The sequence below is a fragment of the Carcharodon carcharias genome, chromosome 23 (assembly GCF_017639515.1).
Source record: "Carcharodon carcharias isolate sCarCar2 chromosome 23, sCarCar2.pri, whole genome shotgun sequence".
NCBI classification, from domain to species: Eukaryota; Metazoa; Chordata; class Chondrichthyes; order Lamniformes; family Lamnidae; genus Carcharodon; species Carcharodon carcharias.
In genome coordinates this window covers 47444537-47469906 of record NC_054489.1, presented here as the reverse complement: position 1 = coordinate 47469906, position 25370 = coordinate 47444537, and the positions used below count along the sequence as shown (strand labels likewise).

The 25370-nt window shown below is 44.6% G+C and overlaps 1 protein-coding gene across 1 annotated transcript in view; it reads right to left on the bottom strand.

Moving 5' to 3' along the window:
* The window catches only part of map3k3 (mitogen-activated protein kinase kinase kinase 3), a 136275-nt gene extending 116055 nt beyond the window's left edge, over positions 1-20220 (bottom strand). The window contains exon 1 of the mRNA XM_041173353.1: positions 19975-20220. The gene's annotated coding sequence lies outside the window, so the exon portion shown is untranslated. The remainder of the gene's footprint in view (positions 1-19974) is intronic.
* Positions 20221-25370: the final 5150 nt, after the last annotated feature.

Below are 25370 nucleotides of genomic sequence, written 5' to 3'. Positions count from 1 at the left end.
AAGGAAAATCTTTATAATTTATTGGAAAAAAAAAGGGAAGGGGGAAACAGAAAGGGGGTGGGGATGGGGGAGGGAGCTTACGACCTAAAGTTGTTGAATTCAATATTCAGTCCAGAAGGCTGTAAAGTCCCTAGTCGGAAGATGAGGTGTTGTTCCTCAGGTTGCGTTGGGCTTCACTGGAACAATGCAGCAAGCCAAGGACAGACATGTGGGCAAGAGAGCAAGGTGGAGTGTTGAAATGGCAAGCGACAGGGAGGTTTGGGTCATTCTTGCGGACAGACCGCAGGTGTTCTGCAAAGCGGTCGCCCAGTTTACGTTTGGTCTCTCCAATGTAGAGGAGACCACATTGGGAGCAACGGATGCAGTAGACTAAGTTGGGGGAAATGCAAGTGAAATGCTGCTTCACTTGAAAGGAGTGTTTGGGTCCTTGGACGGTGAGGAGAGAGGAAGTGAAGGGGCAGGTGTTGCATTTTTTGCGTGGGCATGGGGTGGTGCCATAGGAGGGGGTTGAGGAGTAGGGGGTGATGGAGGAGTGGACCAGGGTGTCCCGGAGGGAGCGATCCCTACGGAATGCCGATAAGGGGGGTAAAGGGAAGATGTGTTTGGTGGTGGCATCATGCTGGAGTTGGCGGAAATGGCGGAGGATGATCCTTTGAATGCGGAGGCTGGTGGGGTGATAAGTGAGGACAAGGGGGACCCTATCATGTTTCTGGGAGGGAGGAGAAGGCGTGAGGGCGGATGCGCGGGAGATGGGCCGGACACGGTTGAGGGCCCTGTCAACGACTGTGGGTGGAAAATCTCGGTTAAGGAAGAAGGAGGACATGTCAGAGGAACTGTTTTTGAATGTAGCATCATCGGAACAGATGCGACGGAGGCGAAGGAATTGAGAGAATGGGATGGAGTCCTTACAGGAAGCAGGGTGTGAGGAGCTGTAGTCGAGATAGCTGTGGGAGTCGGTGGGTTTGTAATGGATATTGGTGGACAGTCTATCACCAGAGATTGAGACAGAGAGGTCAAGGAAGGGAAGGGAAGTGTCAGAGATGGACCACGTGAAAATGATGGAGGGGTGGAGATTGGAAGCAAAATTAATAAATTTTTCCAAGTCCTGACGAGGGCATGAAGCGGCACCGAAGTAATCATCAATGTACCGGAGAGAGTTGTGGAAGGGGGCCGGAGTAGGACTGCAACAAGGAATGTTCCACATACCCCATAAAGAGACAGGCATAGCTGGGGCCCCATGCGGGTACCCATAGCCACACCTTTTATTTGGAGGAAGTGAGAGGAGTTGAAGGAGAAATTGTTCAGTGTGAGAACAAGTTCAGCCAGACGGAGGAGAGTAGTGGTGGATGGGGATTGTTCGGGCCTCTGTTCGAGGAAGAAGCTAAGGGCCCTCAGACCATCCTGGTGGGGGATGGAGGTGTAGAGGGATTGGACGTCCATGGTGAAGAGTAAGCGGTTGGGGCCAGGGAACTGGAAATTGTTGATGTGACTTAAGGTGTCAGAGGAATCACGGATGTAGGTATCTCGACTACAGCTCCTCACACCCTGCTTCCTGTAAGGACTCCATCCCATTCTCTCAATTCCTTCGCCTCCGTCGCATCTGTTCCGATGATGCTACATTCAAAAACAGTTCCTCTGACATGTCCTCCTTCTTCCTTAACCGAGGTTTTCCACCCACGGTCGTTGACAGGGCCCTCAACCGTGTCCGGCCCATCTCCCGCGCATCCGCCCTCACGCCTTCTCCTCCCTCCCAGAAACATGATAGGGTCCCCCTTGTCCTCACTTATCACCCCACCAGCCTCCGCATTCAAAGGATCATCCTCTGCCATTTCCGCCAACTCCAGCATGATGCCACCACCAAACACATCTTCCCTTCACCCCCCTTATCGGCATTCCGTAGGGATCGCTCCCTCCGGGACACCCTGGTCCACTCCTCCATCACCCCCTACTCCTCAACCCCCTCCTATGGCACCACCCCATTCCCACGCAAAAAATGCAACACCTGCCCCTTCACTTCCTCTCTCCTCACCGTCCAAGGACCCAAACACTCCTTTCAAGTGAAGCAGCATTTCACTTGCATTTCCCCCAACTTAGTCTACTGCATCCGTTGCTCCCAATGTGGTCTCCTCTACATTGGAGAGACCAAACGTAAACTGGGCGACCGCTTTGCAGAACACCTGCGGTCTGTCCGCAAGAATGACCCAAACCTCCCTGTCGCTTGCCATTTCAACACTCCACCCTGCTCTCTTGCCCACATGTCTGTCCTTGGCTTGCTGCATTGTTCCAGTGAAGCCCAACGCAAACTGGAGGAACAACACCTCATCTTCCGACTAGCGACTTTACAGCCTTCTGGACTGAATATTGAATTCAACAACTTTAGGTCGTAAGCTCCCTCCCCCATCCCCACCCCCTTTCTGTTTCCCCTTCCCTTTTTTTTTCCAATAAATTATAAAGATTTTCCTTTTCCCACCTATTTCCATTATATATAAAAAAAATTAAAAAAAAACCCACTAGAGCTATACCTTGAGTGCCCTACCATCCATTCTTAATTAGCACATTCGTTTAGATAATATCACCAACTTTAATTTTAACACCTATGTGTTCTATTGTACTATTGTCGTTGACATCTTTTGATAATCTGCTTCTATCACTGCTTGTTTGTCCCTACAACCACACACCCCCACCCCCCCTCCACCTCTTTGTCTCTCTATCTCTCCGCCCCCCACACACACACCTTAAACCAGCTTATATTTCAACTCTTTCTTGGACTCGAACGCAAGTTCTGTCGAAGGGTCATGAGGACTCGAAACATCAACTCTTTTCTTCTCCGCCGATGCTGCCAGACCTGCTGAGTTTTTCCAGGTAATTCTGTTTTTGTTTTGGATTTCCAGCATCCGCAGTTTTTTTGTTTTTAACCCTTTCCTTCCTGCCTGTCCTTTCGAAAAGTCACATACCCCTGAATATTTAGTTCCCATCTTTGATCTCCTTGTAACCATATCTCTGTAAAGGTTATAAGAGCGTACCCATTAACCTCTGTTTGTGCCGTTAATTAATTTTTGTTCCGAATACTACATGCATTCAAGTAGAGTCATTAACTTTACCTTTTTACCATTTTTTCCCCCTTTAACCCTATTTGCTGCTTTTAAAAAAAAAAATGTTTGTACACTCTGTCCCTTCCTGTCACACTCTGGATATCATTACCGAAATAGCTGCCTTGCAATGCTGCCATATCCTTTTGCTTTGTAAGCCTATATATCCCCTCTCCAGACCCTCCGCCACCCCCCTATTTAGTTTAAAGCCCTTAGAGCTCTACAGCCCTGGTTATTTGATGCGCCAGGACACTGGTCCCAGCACAGTTCAAATGAAGCCTGTCCCACTGGAGCAGCTCCCTTCTACCCCAGTACTGGCGCCAGTGCCTCATGAACTGAAGCCCATTCCTCCCACACCAATCTTTGAGCCACACATTTAACTCCTTCACTTTATTTATCCTATGCCAGTTTGCCTGCGCCTCAGGTAGTAATTCCAAGATTACCACCTTGGAGGTTCTGCTTTTTAATTGGGCTAACTGTTCAAATTCTTTCAGCAGAACTTCCTTTCCAGTCCTATCAATGTCGTTGGTACCAATGTGGAGGACGACAACTGAAGCCTTAAACATATAAATGCACATAAATTGTGTTTTCACAACAATCTAAAAGCTCCATAATCATCTTTTCCTTGGTGCAGGCTTACGAATGACCAGATTTATTGAATTTGGTTTTGCAAGTTGACATTGAGATTTAAGGCTGTCGGTTGCTAGTTCAGTATCTGGTTTGACTTTTGATGTAACCCTTGGTAAAACATTGTGCTGACACTTGCTCTCTGAGCTCACACACACAAAACAACTATTTAGGTGAAATACCAGAAAGATGACAACTTAGCAAGAATCAAAGGCTCCAAGAGAGGAAAGGACAAGATTGGAGTGGGTAAAGGCAAGTCTGAGATCATAAACTGTCCAAATGAAATTGTAATGAGCACTTTAGAACATCACACTTTTAAGAAGAAATCTATTATTTGACAGGTCGGGAATTCATTCCACAGCCAGAAATACTAATAAATTTGTAGCTTCCTAACAATCCCTGTAATGAAAAGCCAGAGACAGATTATAGGTGGGACCATACAGAATATATCAGGAGACAGCCCTTCCTTTACAAGAAAATTCCACCAAATCGGATGTAAATATTTTGTGCACCTGACTACAATTTGCATAACAGGTTCATATCTAATCATTGGCTGCAATGAGGGTCATAACTTCAGGCTGGTCTGAAAGTTGATCTAGACTGCCAGAGGCTCACTACTAGTTGGGGATGCACAATCTTGTGTGGGGACAAATTTACCAGGGTCAAAAGGACTCCAGATTAGCTCTCTGGCTGGGGTGAAGTTGCAGCCTCACTGCCCAAGTCAAAGGAGCTACTCTGGGACACTTCTCATGATGAAAAGCATAAAACAACATATCTAATTTGATGAAGACTCCTTGGAGGTAGACTTCTGAAGTTTTAAAAAAAATGCTTAGATTTATATGACATACACAGTATGTTTTTTTAATTACTCGGGGAAAACTGAGTAAAAGATAAATTCTCTTACAACAGTGACTACACTACAAAAGTACATCATTGGCTGTAAAACACTATGGGACATCCTGAGGTCATGAAAAGTGCTGCAGAAATGCAAATATTTCTTTTCTCTAGATCTTGTTTTCCCTTTAGTGTGGCCTTGGCATGCCCACAGCATAGCTGTCACGGTCAGTTCACAGCCAAACACAAGAACCCTCCAACACTTGCAGGAAGGAAGGTCAAGCTTAGGTGGTTCTGCACCATAAGACCATAAGATGTAGGAGCAGGAGTAGGACATTCGGCCCATCAAGTCTGCTCCGCCATTCAATTAGATCATGGCTGATCTGATAATCCTCAACTCAATTTTCCTGCCTTTCCCCCATAACCCTTGATTCCCTTACTGATTAAGAATCTGTCCATCTCCGCCTTTAATATACTGCGGTAAAGAGTTCCACAGATTAACTACCCTCTGAGAGAAGAAATTCCCCCTCATCTCTGTTTTAAATGAACGTCCCTTCTACTCTGAGATTATGCCCTCTGAGTAAAAGGGGAAACCGCCTCTCAGCATCTACCCTGTCAAGGCCTCGAGGAAACTTATGCTTCAATAAGGTCACCTCTCATTCTTCTTAACTCCAATGAGTACAGGCCCAACCTACTCAACCTCTCCTCATAAGAAAATCCCTCCACCCCTGGGATCAACCTAATGAACTTCACTGGACTGCCTCCAATGCCAGTATATCTTTCTTTAGATAAGGGGACCAAAACTGTTCACAGTATTCTAGGTGGCATCTAACTAGTGCCTTGTATAGTTTTAGCAAGACTTCTCTATTTTTATACTCCATTCTCTTTGAAATAAAGGCCAATGTTCCATTTGCCTTTCCTATTACCTGCTGAATTTGTATGCAAGCTTTTTGGGATTCATGCTCAAAGACCCCCAAATCCCTCTGTGCTGCAGCTTTCTGCAGTCTTTCTCCATTTAAATAATATTCAGCTCCTCTTTTCTTCCTGCCAAAGTACATAACCTCACACTTTCCCACATTATATTCCATCTGCCACATTTTTGTGCACTCACTTAACCTGTCTATATCCCTCTGTAGACTGTTTTATCCTCACCACTTGCCTTCCCACCTATTTTTGTGTCATCCACAAACTTGGCAACAGTACATTCATTTCCCTCATCCAAGTCATTAAAAAAATTGTAAATTGCTTCAAGTTGCATCCTCTGCTCTGACTAGCTACTGTGCTAACTTGACCTTGGCACAATGCAATTCAGATCACCCCTCGTCTGTGTATCGGTATTCTTGAAACAGCCACAATTGTCAAGCAGCCAAAAACCTCAGGTGGCTGCTTCTGGTAATACCAAGATCAGTTAGCATCCAGCACATTACCCACAATATCCATCTGGGTCACAGCATGCATGGGCCTTTAGCTTCCCACCAATAGCAACTGCAGTCAGTTCCTGGTTGGATGCGAGCCAAATACCTCAAATGCCTCTGTATAATGCTCAGCGATGAGTATTTGCTCCAAGCATGAATGGGGTTACAGGCTTCCCTCACAAAAAAGAAATGCAAGTAGATTTACAAAGAATGTAAACAAAGCAACATTCCAAAATGTCCTTCATGGAAGGAGGTCTGTGCAGGTTGGTAAATAGGGAAGAGATGGTGCCAATGCCACTGGACTAGTAATCCAGAGGCCCAGGCTAATGCTCTGAGGACATGGGTTCAAATCCCACCATGACATTGGAATTTAAATTCAATTAATAAATCTAGAATTGAAAACTAGTTTCAGTAATGGTGATTGTGAAACAATTGATTGTTGCAAAAACCCATCTGGTTCACTAATGCCCTTTAGGGAAGGAAATCTGCCATCCTTACCTGGGCTAGCTCACATGTGACTCCAAACACACAGCAATGGCTCAACTCTCCTTTGAAACAACCCAGCAAGCCACTCTGTTCAAGGATAATTAGGGATGGGCAACGAAGCTGGTCTTGCCTGTGGCTGCCACATCCAATGAAAGGATAATTTTCTTTTGCTTTTGTTATGTATTAAAGCTAAAATTGAGTATTTTCATACTAATGTCTTCAGACAGGTTTGCCATCTTTATAAAACTAAAAAAGAGTCATTGATTTCTGGTTTAAATTTGTTTAACCCGGTTTTGATGCCCAGATGATATGTTCAACCGGCCCCCAGTTCCCTGACTCTTCCTACTGCTCCATACTAAGGGATCCAAAAATTCACAGGGGCCCAAAACTTAATGTTACTGTACAATACATTCAAAGTGCACCTTCCTTCCCAAAATAAATTAATAAATGTACTTCAGTCATAATCTTCAATAAACCCTATATACATTTTCCGCTAGAATGGCTGGGCTGTAATTGGGAAACACAGTTATTGATTTGTCATGGTCACTAGAAATCTTAGTGTGGCAAAAAGAATCCCTGAAATAGGAGAATACAGCAAGCAAGGCCAAAGAATCAGCACAGCAAAAGGGAAACAGGTGAAGCTGGAATTCTAAATGCCCATGACTTATCTGCCCCTTCTATGCTCAGTATTCTGACTTCTGTATTTTATATTACTCCAATAAGTACATCATGAACCTTTACAGTTTCAGAGCATCTTTACTGGCCTGGTCTCTGGGTTAGTCTTTTATAATGAACAGTGAGAAAACCTTTCGTAAATTGCTTCAAATGCAGTATCTAAACATTACCTCCCAAGAACCTCTCTCACATGTTGAGCATCAGGCCAGGCTCCATTCCAGCCCTTACCCAACAATCAAAAATATTTTACAGATAAACAACTGAATATATGCCAGTAATTTAATATATGCATTTACCATAAAAATATTTAAGTATTGCTGAGAAAAGTTTTTTTTGTGGAAGCTTTTAGTCTTGCACTCCACAGGACAGTTCGCAAGAAATTACCAATGTTGTGGGAAACAACAGATTTATATTGCATTAGAAGAGAGAGTGCTGATTGGTTGGCATGCATTGTTTGAAATGTAAACCAGGCAGCTTGACTCTGATTGGTTAAACATTGCCCTGGGGCATGGACCAGCAAATGGCTGTCACTTATTTTGTTTAGCTGAAACAGGCACAATGTGTGTACGTGTTCTTTCTGCCTGCAAAGACCAGGGTCCTGTGTATTAATATATGTGGTTTCCAGTAGACGCAAATGTGCCACAATACAAGCCTGGTTAGTCAGGTTCGCAGTGTGGCTCATTTGCGTGTACTGGAAGCTGCATATATTAATACACAGGGCCCTGTTCTTTGCAGACAGAACACGTACACACATTGCCCGTTTCAGCTAAACAAAATAAATGAAAGCCGCTCACTGGTTCATGCCCTACAGCAATGTTTAACCAATCAGAATCAAGCTGCCTGGTTTACATTTCAAACAATGCTCGGCAATTAACTGTCAGTCACCATCCACTGCTGCATTCTCCATGGCAATGTCTCTACCAATCAGAGACCACTTGCCAACCAATCAGCATTTCCTTCTCATACAATATAAATATGTTGTTTCCCCGACATTGATATTTTCTTGCAAATTGTCCTGTTGAGAGCAAGACAAAAAGCTTCAACAAGAAAAGTATTTTTTTCCAGCAATACTCAAGTTCTGTACTACTAAATGACTACTTATAAATATATTTAACCAATTCCTTCAAAGAAAAGCAGTCATGGTCACAACCTTTAAGATAAGTTATTATTTTGTAATTACCATTATACAAGGCACCGTTTTCCTGAATGTAGTCATTCAAATTACAGGAATGAAATTGGTCTAATCCATCTTTCTGAAGGTTCCAATCAACTCTACTTGGTTCAACTCAACTTGGAGAATGGTTGGAACTCACTACATACCCTGAAAACATCAGCCCAAGTTTCCTAGATTTCAAGCAAGTCAGCCACATGCAAAAGCAATTGCCAGTCATATACATAATTGAGCAAACTAGGGTGTACATTCTACACTTTAGTTTGAACATGGATATCCTCCTTCAAAGGCAGATAGCATGAGCGCAACACCCCAGTTGTCTGTAAACGTGACATCCCTACTTTACTCACTGTACCAATTAGCTCTCCAATTCTCATTGCAAGGTCTACCCAGCATTATTCAAGTTGTGTCCCTCTGCCCTGCCTTTGACCTGCTGCATTATTCCAATTAAGCTCAATGTAAGTTTGAAGATCTACCTGATCTTTCTCCTGGAGGCTTTGCAGTCTACTGCTCTAAACAACGACATCAGCAATTTCAAAACTTAGCCATCTCTTAAAGAAATGGAATGCTGGAGATGCGCAGTGGATCTGGTAGCAGGGGAGAGGGCGTCAGGTTGCCATTTTAGGCATAAACAATAACTTGGGTTTATATAGCATTTAATGCTGTTAAACATCCAAAGGTGCTTCTTACAAGCATTATAAAAACAATCTTTGCCACCAAGCCACACAAGATATTAGGTGATCAAAAGTATGGTTAGAGATTAAGATTTGAGGAGTGTCTTAAAGGAGGAGAAAGGAGTAAAGAGGTAAAGTGGTTTACAGTGGGGAATTCCAGATCCAGACAACTGAAGGCAATGGCACCAATGGTACAACAATTAAAATCAGAGAGGAGCAGAAGGCCAAGGTTGGAGCAGTGCAGAGATCTGAAGGATGTAGGGCTGGAGGAAGTTAAAGAGATAAGAAGAGGCAAGGCCATGGAGGAATTTGAGAACAAGGCTGAGAATTTTTAAATTGAGGTATTGCCAGGCCAGAGGGCAATACAGGTCAGCAACGACATATGTGATGGATGAATAGGTCTTGGTCCAAGTTAGGATATGGCAGAACATCAGATAGAAGGCAAATATCAAGAACACTGATGCTCATCATAGGTGGAAGTTATATAGATTTTCACAGAAGTTACAACATGGAAATGAATTAGTGACCCAGGCAGTTCACTTTGGTCAGTGGTTCAGTTGGTAGCACAATCGCCTGAATCAGAAGGTTCCGGGTTAAAGATTCATTCTAGGACTTGAGTACAAAAATCAAAACTGGCACTTCAGTGCAGTACTGAGGGAGTGCTGCACTGTAGGAGACATTAAATTGAGGCCTTTTTCAGGTGAATGTAAAAGATCACAGGGCACTATTTTGAAGAAGGGCAGGAGAGTTACCCCTAGTGTCCTGGTCAATATTCATCCCTCAATCAACAACACAAAAAGAAACAGATTATCTGGTAATTTATTACAATGCTGTTCACAGGGAACTTGCCGTACACAAATTAGCTGCCACATTTCCCACCATTACAACAGTGACTACACTTCAAAGTACTTCATTGGCTGTAAAGTGCTTTGGAATATCCTATGACCGTCAAAGGTACCATAAAACTGTAAGTGTGTTTCTCTTTGTGTTTGCTGTCCACTGTCAGTCGTAATCCCACATCACCATATTCTAGCAGCTTCAGAGAGGTAGTTGTGATACCAGCATAGATGATCCTGGAAGATTTAAACTTATTTACATGTTAAACACCTGGCTCCCTCATTCCAAGGCAGCAAAGAGTGCACTGGGTCCAGAGCGGTCAGGTGCAATACTGCCATAGAAGACGATCATTCAGCTGACCATCTCTACTGGAAGAATCCAAAACTAATTTCATGACTCTAGTCTCTTTCCATAGTTCATAATTTTCTTAATTTTCCTGATATAATTAAATATTTATACATTTCCCCCTTAAAAGACACAATGGTGTCTTCACAGCTGAGTTCTTATCAGATGTGCATGCACACTTTACAGCAGGGCTTACTGAACCATAATCAAAAGCAGGAATCTTGATTGTTTCTTCCCTTCCCTAAGCCAGACACTTAAATGGCTGCATCATTGCCCCAGCTGAGATCAGCTAACTCAGAAGTCTAAACTTAGAATCCAGTCTGTAACCAATTCCAAGAAATCTATTATTCTGCATATAAGCCACCGAAACTCCTTGAGTAGACTCTAGCTTAGAACGCATTTTCAGGGATATATCTGATATCCAAACTGCTTAGTGCCAGCTAACTGACCATGCAGCTTCATTATTCTGTGAGTTGCTCATGCAAGCAGTAAGTTTTTTTTTAAACACGTGAGAATTATCAAATAAACCATTCCATTGAATAGTCTCAGCACGCACAGCATGAGCCACAAGGCTACTGTAAGGGAAGCCAGGAAGAAGCCAACACAACTCCCAACCAGGTCCCTGAAAGTCCACAAGATTAAACTGGAGAATGTGTTTTTTTTTCTACAGTTAAGCCAATGCAATCACCTTCTCAAAATGTACACATTCCCTCAATTTCATTCATATTGCACTAAATACAGAGAAAAACTAATTTTCTACATTTCATTAAAGGAAAAATTTTGGGGCTCTGAACACAGTTGAGCTTCAAATAGATAGGAAGCGGGGGAGACGGAATGGCATTCCCAGATTATTTCTGCATTTGCCAATGCGAGTAAGAACATGAGAAATTGGAGCAGGAGACGACCATACGCAAGCCTACTCTGCCATTCAATATGATCATGCATGATCTTAGGCTTCAACTCCAACTCCACCACTCCACCTGCGGCCCATACCCCTTCATTCCCTGAGACACCAAAATTCTGTCTATCCCAGCCTTAAATATATTCAATGATGGAGCATCCACAGCCCTCTGGGATGGAGAATTTCAAAGATTCACAACCCTCCAAGTGAAGAACTTTCTCATCTCAGTCCCCATGTTCTAGATTTTTCAGCCAGGGGAAACAGAATGTCTCAGTATCTACCCTGTCAAGCTGCTTCATAATCCTGAAGGCTTCAATGAGATCACCTCTCAATTCTTCTAATCTCCAGAGAATATAAATCCAATTTACTCAGCCTCTCATCATAGGACAACCCTCTCCCAGGAGCTAGTTCTCTGAAGGAGTCACACGTGCTGTGGATAAAGGGGAACCGGTGGACATACTATGAGATTCCCAGAAGGCATTTGATAAAGTGCCACATTAAAGGTTATTGCAGAAAATAAAAGTTCTTGGTGTAGGGGGTAACATATTGGCATGGATAGAAGATTGGATAGAAGCAGAGAGTTGGCATGAATGGGTCTTTTTCTGGTTGGCAGGATGTGACTAGTAGCGTGCCACAGGGATCAGTGCTGGGGCCTCAACATTTTACAATTTATATAAATGACTTGGATGAAGGGACCAAAGGAATGGTTACTAAATTTGCTGATGACACAAAGACAGGTATGAAAGTAAAAAAAAATCAGAATTAACTGGAAAAACTCAGCAGGTCTGGCAGCATCGGCGGAGAAGAAAAGAGTTGACGTTTCGAGTCCTCATGACCCTTCGACAGAACTTGAGTTCGAGTCCAGGAAAGAGCTGAAATATAAGCTGGTTTAAGGTGTGTGTGTGGGGGGGCGGAGAGATAGAGAGACAGAGAGGTGGAGGGGGTTGGTGTGGTTGTAGGGACAAACAAGCAGTGATAGAAGCAGATCATCAAAAGATGTCAACGACAATAGTACAATAGAACACATAGGTGTTAAAGTTAAAGTTGATGATATTATCTAAACGAATGTGCTAATTAAGAATGGATGGTAGGGCACTCAAGGTATAGCTCTAGTGGGTTTTTTTTTAATAATGGAAATAGGTGGGAAAAGGAAAATCTTTATAACTTATTGGAAAAAAAAAGAAGGGGGAAACAGAAAGGGGGTGGGGATGGGGGAGGGAGCTCACGACCTAACGTTGTTGAATTCAATATTCAGTCCGGAAGGCTGTAAAGTCCCTAGTCAGAAGATGAGGTGTTGTTCCTCCAGTTTGCGTTGGGCTTCACTGGAACAATGCAGCAAGCCAAGGACAGACATGTGGGCAAGAGAGCAGGGTGGAGTGTTAAAATGGCAAGTGACAGGGAGGTTTGGGTCATTCTTGCGGACAGACCGCAGGTGTTCTGCAAAGTGGTCGCCCAGTTTACGTTTGGTCTCTCCAATGTAGAGGAGACCACATTGGGAGCAACGAATGCAGCAGACTAAGTTGGGGGGAAATGCAAGTGAAATGCTGCTTCACTTGAAAGGAGTGTTTGGGTCCTTGGACGGTGAGGAGAGAGGAAGTGAAGGGGCAGGTGTTGCATCTTTTGCGTGGGCATGGGGTTGTGCCATAGGAGGGGGTTGAGGAGTAGGGAGTGATGGAGGAGTGGACCAGGGTGTCCCGGAGGGAGCGATCCCTACGGAATGCCGATAAGGGGGGTGAAGGGAAGATGTGTTTGGTGATGGCATCATGCTGGAGTTGGCGGAAATGGCGGAGGATGATCCTTTGAATGCGGAGGCTGGTGGGGTGATAAGTGAGGACAAGGGGGACCCTATCATGTTTCTGGGAGGGAGGAGAAGGCGTGAGGGCGGATGCGCGGGAGATGGGCCGGACACGGCTGAGGGCCCTGTCAACGACCGTGGGTGGAAAATCTCGGTTAAGGAAGAAGGAGGACATGTCAGAGGAACTGTTTTTGAATGTAGCATCATCGGAACAGATGCGACGGAGGCGAAGGAATTGAGAGAATGGGATGGAGTCCTTACAGGAAGCAGGGTGTGAGGAGCTGTAGTCGAGATAGCTGTGGGAGTCGGTGGGTTTGTAATGGATATTGGTAGACAGTCTATCACCAGAGATTGAGACAGGGAGGTCAAGGAAGGGAAGGGAAGTGTCAGAGATGGACCACGTGAAAATGATGGAGGGGTGGAGATTGGAAGCAAAATTAATAAATTTTTCCAAGTCCTGACGAGAGCATGAAGCGGCACCGAAATAATCATCGATGTACCGGAGAAAGAGTTGTGGAAGGGGGCCGGAGTAGGACTGCAACAAGGAATATTCCACATACCCCATAAAGAGACAGGCATAGCTGGGGCCCATGCGGGTACCCATAGCCACACCTTTTATTTGGAGGAAGTGAGAGGAGTTGAAGGAGAAATTGTTCAGCGTGAGAACAAGTTCAGCCAGACGGAGGAGAGTAGTGGTGGATGGGGATTGTTCGGGCCTCTGTTCGAGGAAGAAGCTAAGGGCCCTCAGACCATCCTGGTGGGGGATGGAGGTGTAGAGGGATTGGACGTCCATGGTGAAGAGGAAGCGGTAGGGGCCAGGGAACTGGAAATTGTTGATGTGACGTAAGGTGTCAGAGGAATCACGGATGTAGGTGGGAAGGGACTGGACAAGGGGAGAGAGAAGGGAGTCAAGATAATGAGAAATGAGTTCTGTGGGGCAGGAGCAAGCTGAGACGATCGGTCTACCGGGGCAGTTCTGTTTGTGGATTTTGGGTAGGAGATAGAAGCGGGCCGTCCGAGGTTGGGCGACCATCAGGTTGGAAGCTGTGGGAGGGAGATCCCCAGAGGAGATGAGGTCAGTGACAGTCCTGGAAACAGTGGCTTGATGTTCAGTGGTGGGGTCATGGTCCAGGGAGAGGTAGGAGGAAGTGTCTGCGAGTTGACGCTCAGCCTCCGCGAGGTAGAGGTCAGTGCGCCAGACAACAACAGCACCACCCTTGTCAGCGGGTTTGATGACAATGTCAGGAAGTAAGTTGTGCAGAGGATGTAAGGAGGCGACGAAGTGATATAGATAGGTTAAGTGAGTAGCCAAAGGTCTGGCAAATGGAGTATAAGGTGGGCAAATGTGAAATTGTTCATTTTGGCAGGAAGAAAATAAAAGATTACCTAAATGGTGAGCGGTTGCAGAGTTCAGATTCAGAGGGATCCGGGTGACTTAGTGCATGAATCACAAAAGGTTAGTGTGCAGGTACAGCAAGAAATTAGGAAAGCTAATAGAATATCATTTGTGATGGGAATTGATTACAAAAGTAGGGAGATTCTGCTTCAGTTGTACAGGACATTGGTGAGACCACATCTGGAGTATTGTGAACAGTACTGGTCTCCTTATTTAAAGAAAGATGTAAATACGTTAGCAGTTCAGGGAAGGTTTACTAGACTAATACCAGGAATGGGCGGGTTGTCTTATGAGGAAAGACTAGACAGGTCAGGCTTGTATCCATTGGAACTTAGAAGAGGAGGCGGCAAATTAATTGAAACCCTTAAGATCCTGAGGGGTCTTGACAGGGTGGATGTAGAGAGGATGCTTCCTCTTATGGAACCTAGAACTAGGGGGTCACTGTTTAAAAATAAGGGGTCACTCACTTAAGACAAAGATGGGGAGAAATTCTCTCTCTCATAGGGTCATGAGTCTTTGGAACTCTCTTCATCAAAAGACGGTGGAAGCAAAGTCTTTGAATATTTTTAAGGCAGAGCTAGATAGATTCATGATTAACAAGGGGGTGAAAGTTTATTGGGGTAGGCAGGGATGTGGGGTTGAGGTTACATTCAGATCAGGCAAGATCTTATTGAATGGCGGAACAGACTTAAGTGGCCTACTCCTGCTCCTTATTTGTATGTTCATATGACCAACTTAGTGAACCTTCGCTGTACCACCTCCAATGCAAGTATACCCTTCCTTAAATATGGAAACCAAAACTGCACACAATATTTCAGATATGGTCTCACCAAAGTCCCATACGATTGTAGCAAAGTTTCTTTATTTTTGTACAATCCCCTTATAATGAAGGCCAACATGCCATTTGCCTTCCTAATTGCTTGCTCTATTTGCATGCTAACTTTCTGCACTCCCTGTACGAGTACACACAAGTCTCTCTAAACATCAACAGTTAAAAGTTTCATGCCTTTTAAAAAGATTCTGCTTTTCTATTCTTATGACCAAAGCGAATAACCTCACACTTTCCTACATTATACTCCATCTGCTAACTTGTTGCCCGCTCACGTAACCTGTATCTCTTTGCAGCCTTTTTGTGTCCTCCTCACAGCTTGTATCCCCGCATAGCTTTCTATCAGTGAACCTGGATACATTTCTCTCTTGTCTCTGTTTAGTCATTAATATAGATTGCAAATAGCTGAAGCCCCATCTTTGATCCTTGCAGCACTCCACTAGTCACAACCTACCAAATTGAAAAAGGCCCATTTATCTCTACTCTCTGCTTCCTGTTCGTATACCAATCCTTAATCCATGCTAATGCATCACCCCTCACTCCATGAGCCCTTATTTTTTGTATTAACCTTTTGTACGGCACCTTACTGAATGTCTTTGGAAATCCAAGTATACTATATCTACCCTTCATCTATCATACTATCATGTGTCACTGCCCAAAGCTCTGATTTTAACACCGTGGAGAAAACACTTTCTGAGGCATTGGAGGGGCTAACATCCTACTATGAAGAAAACCACTTTTGCGCAAACCCATCAAAGACGCAAGTTTGTGCATTCCACCTCAGAAACCGTGAAGCCAAACGTCAGCTTAAAGTAACTTGGTGTGGAGCAACACTGACACATTGCGAGCACCCTATCTACTTAGGAGTCACCCTTGCCAGATGCCTCACCTTCAAGAATCACATCAAAAAGACAAAGGCAAAAGTGAGCACACGAAACATCATCCTGAATAAGCTCACTAACACAAAATGGGGAGCAAGCTTGAAAACATTGCAAACCAGTGCACTTGCTCTTTTCTATTCCACTGCTGAATAAGCCTGCCTGCATGGGAAAGATCTACTCATGCTAAGAAGATGGATGCCGTTCTGAATGCAAGCTGCCGACTTATCACAGGTTGTTTAAAACCAACAAACACCAACAGCTTATATATCCTGGTGGGTATTGCTCCCCCTGATATAAGAACGGTAGCCAGCAAGAAAGAGTGACTCCGTCAAACATCAGATGAGAGGCACCCTCTACATGGTCATACAACTACACCTAGCTGCCTAAAGTCAAGGAAGAATTTCATGAACAGTGTTGTTCCATTACAATCAACCCCATCTGAAGCCCACATCGCCTTGTGGAAAGACCGGCTCACCAGTCTCAAACAACCCCCAGCGATGGAAATTCTACCGGATGAAAGCCTTCCCCCAGGAGCTAATTGCAACTGGGCAAGCCTTAACAGACTTAGGACTGGTGTAGGTCGTTCAAAGGTGTCACTAAGCAAATGGGGATATACAACCAGCCCGACAACTTGTGAATGTGGAACTGAGCCACAGACTATGCAACATCTCCTGCAATGCCCATCGCTAGAGGAACCCTGCACTGTTGCAGATCTTGCCGAATTCAACAACAAGGCGCAAAAATGTGTCCAGTTCTGGCAGGGCCATGTATAGACTGTCCGTGGACATGATAAGAAGATCATCTATCATACTAGTTTTATCCTCAAAAAACTCTAATAAATTTGTCAAACAGGATTTCCCTTTCGTAAAACCATGTTGACTTGTTCTAATCATATTTTGCTTTTCATTGTTAAGACTTCTTTACTAATAGATTCCAGCATTTTCCTGATAACTGAAGTCAGGCTGTTTTCTCCCTCCCTTCTTGAATACAAGTGGTACATCTGCTAACTTGCACTAGCTCAGCAGCCATCTCTTTTAGAGCCCTAGGATGTAGGCCATTGGACATGGGACTTGTTGGATTTTTAACCCTTTGAATTTCTCCAGGGCTTTTTCTCTGCTGATATTAATTACCTTAATTTCCTCACTCTTATTAACCCCTAGGTTACCCTCTATTCTTGGTGTGTAACTTGTGTCTACTGTGAAGACAGAAGCAAAATATGTTTAATGTCTCTTTCATCTCCTAATAATTTCTCCTGTCTCTGCTTCTAAGGGACCAATGTATACTTTAGCCACTCACTTCCATTTTGTACATTTGTAGAAGTTCTTACAATGTTTTATATTCCTGGCTGGTTTACCCTCATATTCTATTTTTCCCTTTTGATCAACCATGTGGTGGTCCTTTGCTGGTTTCTAAACCACTCCCAGCCCTCAGGATGTCAATGGTCTCATTCTCTATTTCTGCTCTATTGACTGTTGGGCAAAATGGTTCAGAAGGAACCTGAAAATAGAGTGGGGTAAGTCAGAAATGCCAATGGTAACTGGATAAATCAAAGCCATTATTCTCAACATGCACAGAATCCATTATCACAACCTGGCTCTGATTTTTTTCTCTTCCTCCACTCTCTGTCTATGTGCATCTTTTCAGCCCTACTATCTCTCCACTCAGTTGCTCAATGTGAACACATTCCTGTTCCAAATTCACTCCTCCCCATCGCTGGCTGTTCTCAGATTCCATATGTCTAAAGCATGTCTCTCCTCTTCTTGGCCCTTGCTTAGCTGCTCACATTTCCAAGTCCTAACTACTGTTAGTGCTGGTGCCCTCCTCATCTCAGGCACAATTCTCTTTTCTCTAATGCTTCTCCAAGCTTCCCCTCTCCTTCAGCTCTTCCAGGCAGCTCAACACACATATGTAACACAAATACTTAAAAGTTCCTGACCACTGTGCTTCCTCTCTGTCAAGTGCCATCTGGACTGGACTGCAGCAGTTCAAGAAAGCATCTCACCATCATACCCTCAAGGGCAATTAGGGATGGGCAATAAATGCTGGCCTAGCCAGCGATGCCCACATCCAATGAATGTACAAAAAAACCAAACATTATACCATCACAAACATTACCACTTCCAAGTCTTCAACCACAAATCATCCAATGCTTTGCCACCTCTCCCTCCCACTTTGGCGGGAGAATTCCCAATTGTGCTGGACGACCCAACTACATCCCCAGTGCTTGCAAACCACAGAGCCTCTCCACAACCATTTTCTATCTTCCCCTGGAACCACTAAACAACACAGGATGTACTTTTGTTTTCCTGAAGGGATCATTATCAGAGCTCCCCTTCCCATTTTATTGCTGTGCTGTTATCTCACCCATTTAAGAGAACTGACTGTATATTCCACACTGGCTCTGCATCCTCACCTTAGTAAATCAATTCACATTCTGCACCAGTATTGTATGCCTAGATTAATGTATTGTCGTATTCTGCACTGAAAATCACAGCACGTTCAGCACTACCTCCATCATTGCATCTAATTCCACACTGACTGTGGTTAGCTGCAACAGTGCATAACGCCATGTTTCGTACCTGCTTTGTATATCTGTGTTGGATATTCTACATTATTTCAGGATATCTACATTAACATATCCTATACTATCTCGCTATACCTAAAATAGAATAGTTTAGAAAATTCTGCATTACTTCTGTAAAACTACATCAGAATAGCTTGGTTATCTTTACTCTCTCCGACAACATTACACGACTGGGCTAGACTGTGGACTGATGGTACATTGCATCATGTTACAGGAATCAGCCGGCCTTTTCCTACCTTTTACCTTATGCTCATGTACTAAGGCCAGCTGTGTCAAATTCTGTCATGATTTTGCATATGCATATTGATAATACTTTGGAATAGCCTACATAAGGTTGGTGTGCCTGCAATAGAATATTCTGCACAGCTCTGTAAACCTTCATTAACATATATTATCCAATATTCAATCTGGATATTATCTCCATATCACAATAAAATATCAAAGTGCATTCTGTAACTGCTTGGCATACCTGTATTACTACATTAAGCCAAGATCTGTTCTGAAGAAGAATTATATTGGATTCAAAAGTTAACTGCTTTCCACTCCACAGATGCTGCCAGACCTGCTGAGATTTTCCACCATTTTCTATATTATTTCAGCCAAGATCTGTGATGGCTCTATAAGTTTTCCCACAAACGTTGGCATATTTATCAGTTCTGGATTGTGCACCGGTACTTTTTGTTATACTGTGTGATGGTTCTTCACAGCTGATATAATATTTCTTGGCATATTGTAGACTGGCTCAGTGTACTTGCATCACTATAAAATACAAAATCCCTATACCTTCATTGTATTCAGCACCTGCAAGAACTCTACGTTACATCTATCCTTACTGATCTTCTGCATCAGTGTACCAGGAAACTATGCTTATTCAATAATCCTGCATTAATATATCAGATTTCTGTACTAGCTCTACATTTATATTAGTATATCTCAGTATATTCAGCACTATAAACTAATACATTCTGTGCAATCTCTCCATAAATTCATCCCAATGTATTCCGTACACTTCCATTTGTATACATGTAGTGTACACTGCAGTCTCTGTATTGGTACCGTATATCACAGCGTATTTGATCTCAGCTGTCACCGTATAAAAGAATAACCCAGGACATTTTACACCCACTCTAAATACCAACACGTGTACATCACAGCATACTTCATACTTATATTTGAATACTCTGCATCAATTCAGCATACTTGTATTTGTAGATCCCAACAGATTTTACACAGGACTGGTGCATCTAAATTTGCATATCCCAGCAGTTTCTGCATCAACTCTGTAAACCGCAATTTTTATTCCTATCAGCTCTGCAATAGTTCAGCACACACACAATCGTTAATCCCAGAGTGATACAGATGCATTTAGTAAGTCCCAGGACACTCGGTACTAGAATTTACATATCCCGCTGTGTCGTGCAACATCTCAGTGTACCTGCATTTGTGTACGGTGGTCAGTTTGCCCCCGGTTTGGGTATATCCCGGTAGACTCCGGCCTGCCTCTCTACCCCCGCTCTGGGCCGCCTTCTGCCTGCTCCAGCCTCCGCTTTGTCCCGGGGCTCTGGGCCCCAGCCCCGGCCCCCCCTCACTCGCTCTCTGCACAATTCAGCCCCGACGCTGCGCAGCTCCCACCGTCTCCATGGCGGTTACGAATCGGAGGTGGGGTGATGGGGTGGGGGGGGGGGGGGGAGGGCCCCAAGCCCCCAGATGTGCCCGGACAGGCTGCAGTGGGCCGCACGGCGAGCTCTCTTCCGGAACAACAACACCCCCTCCCCCCCCACACACACACACACACACACACCGCACCACACACAACCCCACGCCGGCCTCTGCAGCCGCCAAACCGCTCGCCACCGCGCACGCGCCAACAGACCGCGCCGGCGGCCGGCGACAATTCGCGCTGAGCCTGCGCAAGGCCGGCGGCCGGCGACAATTCCCGCTGAGCCTGCGCAACGCCTGGCCCGGGCCCGGCCCCGCCGGCTCCGCTGCGCATGCGCGCGGGGAGGAGAAGGGGGGGGGAAGGGGGAGCTAGCGACTTCGGATGACGCATGCGCAGAACGGGAGGTCGCGGCTGCAGGCGCATGCGCGGAGCGGGAAGCGAGGTGGGGGAGGGGTGATGGCATCTTACCTGGGACCATCTTCAGCAACCACTCCATCCACCAACCACACACAGTGCCAGCAGTGTGTGTAGCATCTACCAGATGCACTGCAGTAACTCACCAAGGCTACTTCGACAGCACCTTCCAAACAAGTAAGGACAGGGACAGCAGATAGATGGGAACTCCACCACCTGGAAGTTTCCCTCCAAATCACTCACCATCCTGACTTGGAAATATATCGGCCATTCCTTCACTGTCACTGGGTCAAAATCCTGGAACTTCCCCACCACCCCACCACCCCCCCCCCCCCAACTAACAGCAGTGTGGGTGTACCTACAGCACATGGACTGCAGCAGTTCCAGAAGGCAACTCACCACCACCTTCTCAAGGGCAATTAGGGGTGGGCAATAAACACTGGCCTAGCCAGCGACATCCTGTGAATGGAAAAATAAAACAAAAGCCGTTCTCTGTGGGGGCTGAGAAAACAACTGAGGCAAAAAGGTGTAATGTGGAAGAGGCTTAAGAGAGGCTGAGGGATTCAGGAGAATGTGGGGTTGTCATTACAGAATATTCTACAATGGGTTGTTGAGTAAGGTGCATGGAGGGAGCGGGGGGGGGGGGCGAAGGGGAGAGGAGGAAGGAGGAGGGGAGGGGGAGAGGGGGAGGGGAGGGGAAGAAAAGGGGATGGGGAAAGGAGCTGAGGTGAAAGGGAAGGGAGGGGTTGTGAGGGGAAAGAAGGTGGGGGGAAGAAGGAGGCTGTGAGAGGAAGGAGGCAAAAGGAGGGGGATTGTGTTGTGAGCAGAAAGATGGGAGAGTGTGAGGAAACAGGAGAGAAAGGGGAAGGAGGAGAGTGGGAGGAAGGGTAGAGAGTGGGGATCAGATGGGGTGTGAAGGACAGGGGAGGGGAGGGTGTTCAGAGAAGAAGGGAGGGTGTGAGGGGAAGCATGTGTAAGGAGGGCAGGAGATTGCCCAGTTCAGTAGAGCGTACGACACTGAAAACATAGAAAATAGGAGTAGAAGGTCATTCAGCCCTTCAAGCCACCTCTGCCATTCAGTATGATCATGGCTGATCCTCTATCTCAATGCCAAACTCCCGCTCTCTCCCCATACCCCTTGACGCCTTTAGAGTCCAGAAATCTATCGATTTCCTTCTTAAATATATTCAGTGACTTGGCCTCCACAGCCCTCTGTGGTAGAGAATTCCATAGGTTCACCATCCTCTGAGTGAAGAAGTTTCTCCTCATCTCAATCCTAAATGGCCTACCCCATATCCTGAGACTGTGACCCCTTGTTCTAGACCCCCCCAGCCAGAGGAAACATCATCCCTGTATCCAGTTTGTCCATCCCTGTCAGAATTTTATACGTTTCAATTAAATCCCCTTTCAATCTTCTAAACTCCTGTGAATACCAGCCTAGTCAGCCCAATCTCTCCTCGTACGACATTCCTGCCATCCCAGAAACCAGTCTGATGGACCGTCGCTGCACTCCCTCTATGGCAAGTATGTCCCTTCTTACGTAAGAAAACCAAAACTGCACACAATACTCCAGGTGCAGTCTCATCAAGTCCCTGTACAGCTGCAGTAAGACATTCTTGCTCCTCAAATCCTCTCGCAATGAAGGCCAACATACCATTTGCCTTAACAGAAACAGAATTACCTGGAAAAACTCAGCAGATCTGGCAGCATCAGCGGAGAAGAAAAGAGTTGACGTTTTGAGTCCTCATGACCCTTCAACAGAACTAAGTGAATCACCTAGTTCTGTCGAAGGGTCATGAGGACTTGAAACGTCAACTCTTTTCTTCTCCGCCAATGCTGCCAGACCTGCTGAGTTTTTCCAGGTAATTCTGTTTTTGTTTTGGATTTCCAGCATCCGCAGTTTTTTGTTTTTATACCATTTGCCTTAACTGCTCGCTGCACCTGCATGCTTGCTTTCAGTGATTGGTGTACAAGGACACCTGGGTCCCTTTGTACATCAACATTTCCCAATCTACCACCATTTAAATAATACTCTGCCCTTCTGTTTTTCCTACCAAAGTGGATAACTTCACACTAATCCACATTATACTGTATCTGCTATGTATTTGCCCACTCACTCAACCTATCTAAATCGCCTAGAAGCCTAACACCCTCTTTATCGCTCACATTTCCACCAAGTTTCGTGTTGTCAGCAAACTTGGAAATATTACATTTGGTTCCCTCATCCAAATCATTGATGTATATTGTGAATAACTAGGGCTCAAGTACCAACCCCTGAGGTACCCCACTAGTCACCACCAGCTACTCCATAAAAGAACCATTTATTCCTACTGTCTGTTTCCCGTCTGCTAACCAAGTCTCAACCCATGCCAATATATTACCCCCAATCCCATATGCTTTAATTTTACACACTAACCTCTTATGTGGGGCTTTATCAAAAGCTTTCTAAAAATCCAAATACACCACATCCACTGGTTCTCCCATATTCTGCTAGTTATGTCCTCAAAAAAACTCCAGTGGGTTTGTCACGTATGATTTCCCTTTCATAAATCCATGTTGGCTTTGTCTAATCCCGTTGATATTTTCTAAGTGTCCTGTTATCACATCCTATATAATAGACACTAGCATTTTCCCTACTACTGATGTTAGGCTAGCTGGTCTGTAATTCACTGTTTTCTCCCTCCCTCCTTTTTTAAATAGTGGGGTTACGTTTGCCACCCTTCAATATGCCGGGACTGTTCCAGAATCTACAGAATTTTGGAAGATGACAACCAACTATTTCCAAGGCTACCTCCTTTAGTACCCTGGGGATTTATTGGCTTTCAGTCCCATTACTTTCTCTAGCACTGTTGTTTTAGTAATACTAATTTCCTTTAATTCCTCCTTCTCACTGGACCCTTGGTTCCCTAGAATTTCTGGGAAATTATTTGTGTCTTCCTCTGTGAAGACAGAACTAAAGTCACTTTAATTGCTCTGCTATTTCCTTGTTCTCTATTATAAATTCTCCCATTTCAGACTGTAAGGGACCTACATTTGTCTTCACTGATCTTTTTCTTTTTATATACTTATAGAAGCTTTTATATTCCGCTTTTATGTTCCTTGCAAGTTTACTCTCATACACTATTTTAACCCTCTGAATCAATCCCTTGATCCTCTGCTGAATCCTAAGCTGCTCCCAATCCTCAGGCTTGCTACTTTTGCTCGCAACTTTATATGGCTCCTCTTTGGATCTATTACTATCCTTAATTTCTTTTGTTAGCCATGGCTGGGCCACTTTTCCTGGTGTGTTTTTGGGCCAGAAAGGAATGTATAACTGTTGCAAAGCATAAATTCGTTCCTTGGATATTAGCCATTGCCTATCCACTGACATGCCTTTTAATGAAATTCCCCTATCTATCTTAGTCAACTCATGCCTTATACCTTCGTAGTTACCTTTGTTTAGATTAACAACCCTAGTTTAAGATCAGACTAATTCACTTTCCATCCCAATGAAGAATTCTATCATGTTATGTTCACTGTTCTCTATAGGACCCTTCTCAAAAAGAATATTTATTAACCCCTTCTCATTGCACAATACCAAATCTAGGATAGCCTGTTCTCTAGTCGGTTCCTCAACATACTGGTCTAAAAAAAATCTCATACACACTCCAGAAACCCATCCGCCACAGTATTATTGCTAATTTGGTTTGCCCAGTCTATATGTAGATTAAAGTCACCCATGATTACTGTAGCACCTTTGTTACATGCATCTCTAATTTCCTGTTTAATGCTGTCCCCTACCTTATCATCACTGTTTGGAGGGCTATAGACAACTCCCACTAATGTTTCTGCCCTTTGTTGCTTCTTAGCTCCAACCAGACTGATTCTACATCTAGGTTTTCTGAGCCAATATCCTCTCTCACTATCATGCTGATTTCATCCATAACTAACAAAGCCACAATGCCTCCTTTTCCTTTCTGCTTGACCTTCCTAAATATTGAGTACCCTTGGATATTCAGTTCCCAGCCTTAGTCACCCTGCAGCCATGTCTCCATAATCACAATCATATTGTACCTGTTTACATCTATTTGCGCTGTTAATTCGTCTACATTATTGTGAATGCTCCATGCATTCAGATACAGTGTTTTAGGCTTGTCCTTTAAACATTTTTACACTTTTTTTTGTACTGTAGCCCTATTCGCTGCTAGCCCTTGTTTCTCCTGCCTTCCACTTTTGCTTTCTACTTTTCTGTCTTTCATTCCTATCTTTATTTCCCTCTCTAGTGTCTCCCTTCTCAGGTTCCCATCCCCCTGCCAGTCTAGTTTAAACCCTCCCCTACAGTGTTAGCAAATACCCCTGCGAGGATATTGGTCCCGGTCCTGCTGGGGTGCGACCCGCCCAGCTTGTACAGGTCCTTTCTTCCCCGGAATCGGTCCCAATGCCTCAGGAATTTAAATCCCTCACCCTACATCATCTCTCCAGCCACGCATTTATTTGGTCTATTCTCCTATTCCTGATCTCACTAGCATGTGGCACTGGGAGTAACCCTAAGATTACCTTTGAGGTCCTGCTTTTTAATTTATTTCCAAGCTCCCTTCCACTTTCAGGACCTCATCCCTCTTTTTACCTATGTCATTGGTACCGTTATGGACCATGACCTCTGGCTGTTCATCCTCCCATTTCAGAATGTCCTGCAGCCTTCAGTGACATCCTTGACTCTGACACCAGGGAGCAACATCCCATCTTGATGTTACACCTGTGGCAGCAGAAACGTCTAT